Raw genomic sequence first — 3,156 nt, 5'->3', positions numbered from 1 at the left:
AGGCCCTTGAATTTATTTACTATTGAAAAGAAGAATCAGAGGATTTATAGAGATTGTACACTCAAATATTCGAAATAAAATACTACGATTGTTGCAATATTTTTTGTCTTGATTTTATTTTCACGACCCAAATTTATTGTCTACAAAGATACTGCGTTCCTTTGAACCGGTTAATTATATTATATGTTACATGTGCCACTGCTTCAAAAATTGGATGGAGTAAAACATAATCAACCAAAAAGAACTAGAATCCAAGGAAATTATCTTGGTGGCTTACCAACACGTTTGTTTTAGATAAGTTTACAAAAATCTTACTATTTTTGAAATTGACACTAGCATTACCTAATTCTTTGTTTAATACAATTTGATGAGACAAACACGGTCTGCTAGGCCACCTCTCTATATCTTTTGCCGTGTTGCCTGGAGCTTGTTGTATAATATGAAGAAAATAGTTGACCTCATGCTATACAAACTGACTTCCATGCAATTATAAAGACCATCACATTTCTCTCCAACATTTCTCAAAATTGTGCATTTTCCAATTATCTCATTCCTTAAGAAATTATTTGACTTTCAGTCTTCCATTTGAAAAATGGGGAGATATCCATGCTGCAAATTAGACAATGATTTGAAGAAGGGGCCATGGACAGCTGAAGAAGATGAAAAACTAATGGAATATATTCAAGAAAATGGTCATGGAAACTGGCAATTGGTTCACAAAAGAGCAGGCTTAAACAGGTGTGGGAAGAGTTGTAGACTAAGGTGGACTAATTATCTAAGGCTTGATATTAAAAGAGGAGGTTTCTCAGAGGAGGAAGAACAAATGATCATCAACTTTCATTCTGTCCTTGGAAACAAGTAGGAGTAACAATTAATTAATACTCCAACTTTCCTTACTTCTTCATATATATATTTTTCATGTTTTTTGTCCATTGTTTGTGCCTTTTTAGAGTTTAACTTCTGTACGATAACAAACAAATGTAAAAGAATCTTTGCACTAACAGATCACGTAAAAAATAATTACAGATAACTTTCATAAAAACTGCAACTAGTAATCTAAAAGTAAGATGTAAAAATTCTTTAAATTGACGGTCTATATAAATAAATCAACCTTTGTATAGTCCACTATTTTATTTTATTTTTGTTCTGCATTAACATTATTATATATTTCCTTGTAGATGGTCAAGAATTGCATCTCATCTTCCAGGAAGGACTGATAATGAAATCAAGAATTTTTGGAATACCCATTTGAAGAAAAAGCTTCTCAAATCTGGAATTGATCCAGTAACACATCAACCAATAACTGATCCCACTCTGCTTCTTAGTCTTTGTAATTTGATAAATCCTTTAGAATCTGCTCTTAGGTTACAAGCAGTGAAGCAGAACTGACTGAAATGGCCAAAATCCATCTCATTCAAAACATAATTCAAGTCCTAAACACTCCTCCATTTCAAACATTTCAAGAAAACTTACCCATGCAACAATTATACAACAATGTTTCACCATATGACATTCTTACTAATGTGACAAGTAACATAGATGGGCCTTCTCCAAATTCGAATTCCTTGGACGGATTTGGTAAAGTGTTCAATGTTGATTCAGATTATTCACTGCCGTCATTAGTTCCAGCTACACATGAGAAATCACCATTTGACCAGAATATTGATGTTCCCAGTTATGGTTTCTTAGATGCATGGGAAAAAGGTCTGGATGACGAAGCTAATAACTTCTTCTGGCAAGGTATTATTTGAAGATTACTTAGAGCTTCCCTTGTTTTAATGTAGATAGATTTCATTCAGCTTCGAATACTGGGTGGAAAATTATAAAAAAAAATAAAGTGCTAATTTGTGTAGCTTCCTTTTCTGATCAGCCCTTTTCTTGTACACGTTTTAATCAATATTTGCATTGTTTTTTTGTTGAGGATTTTTCTTTTCCCTTATGGAAGGGAGAGTTCTTTAATCAATTTTGTCGGTTTGTTTAAAACGTAAAATAATTTAGGGTAGGTATATTTGTGTACATCCCGACTGGTTGTAAATTAATGAAATTTGTAAATAACAGCAGAGTACTCTAATAAATAAAATGTCTCAAAACATCGTCAAATCAGTAGTTACAATGCTATAAAATTAGGACTCGTCTCTGGGTAGGCAAGATCTAAACATCCCAAAACAACCATGGGGGACGCTGAATTTTTTGTGTATATGTACTTATATATGTATAAGTAGGCTTGGATATCTTATTTACAATAAAAGTTAGTTACGTGCATTAGTACCGTCACCTAATTTAGTAATCACGTCACTCGGTACACTATTATGTAATGTTATGACTAGATTTTTTTGAATTAATCTTTCTGTCACGACCCAAAAATCCCTCCGAAGGAGTCGTGATGGCACTTAGTCTCTAAACTAGGTAAGCCTAACATTAACTGAAATAACATTGATATTTGCCAACTTTAAATTCAATAACTCTTAGCAATTTATAATTCCCAAAACCGGTGGTACAAGTCACAAGCCTTTCTAAGAGTAGTTATACAAAATAAATATATCATTGTTCTGAAACAAAGGGAACAAATGGAAATAAGTACAATTGAAGGTGACTCTGAGGACTGCGAACGCTGCAGCAGGTTTACCTTGAGTCTCCACCGCAACGAGTAGCTACTATCGATCAAATACCTGGGTCTGTACACAAAAATGTACAGAAGTGTAGTATCAGCACAACCGACCCCATGTGCTGGTAGGTGCCTAGCCTAACCTCGACGAAGTAATGACGAGGCTAGAACCAGACTACCAAATAAACCTATGCAAAATAGCGTACAAAAATAAAAGGAAGCAGATAACAATGATGGCAACAATGATCAACCGGTGATATAAATAGCAGGCAACAAGAACACCATAAATGTTTCTCAACAAATAATAAATACAAGTGCAATCAATTAATCAAGTCCTTCAATTATAAATATTTCGCCTATAAATCCTTCAAGTAATAATCTCTAAGATAATATGCTTTTCAATAAATATATTTCGAATATATTTCCTTCAAATAAATATCTTTCAGATAAGCATCTTTCGAATATAATTCTTTCGAGTAAAGGTCACCTTGTGACACCTCATTTCATAATCATAAATAATATAGGTATCAGCCTACTTTCATATTTTCACG

The 3,156-nt window shown here is 33.3% G+C and overlaps 1 pseudogene; it reads left to right on the top strand.

The window, feature by feature from the left end:
* Positions 1–491: 491 nt before the first annotated feature.
* On the top strand, positions 492–1,920 carry LOC104249217 (transcription factor MYB39-like; annotated as a pseudogene).
* The last annotated feature ends 1,236 nt before the right edge of the window (positions 1,921–3,156 follow it).

The sequence above is a fragment of the Nicotiana sylvestris genome, chromosome 8 (genome assembly GCF_000393655.2).
Source record: "Nicotiana sylvestris chromosome 8, ASM39365v2, whole genome shotgun sequence".
Taxonomy (NCBI): Eukaryota; Viridiplantae; Streptophyta; class Magnoliopsida; order Solanales; family Solanaceae; genus Nicotiana; species Nicotiana sylvestris.
This window is presented reverse-complemented; position numbering and strand designations above follow the sequence as displayed.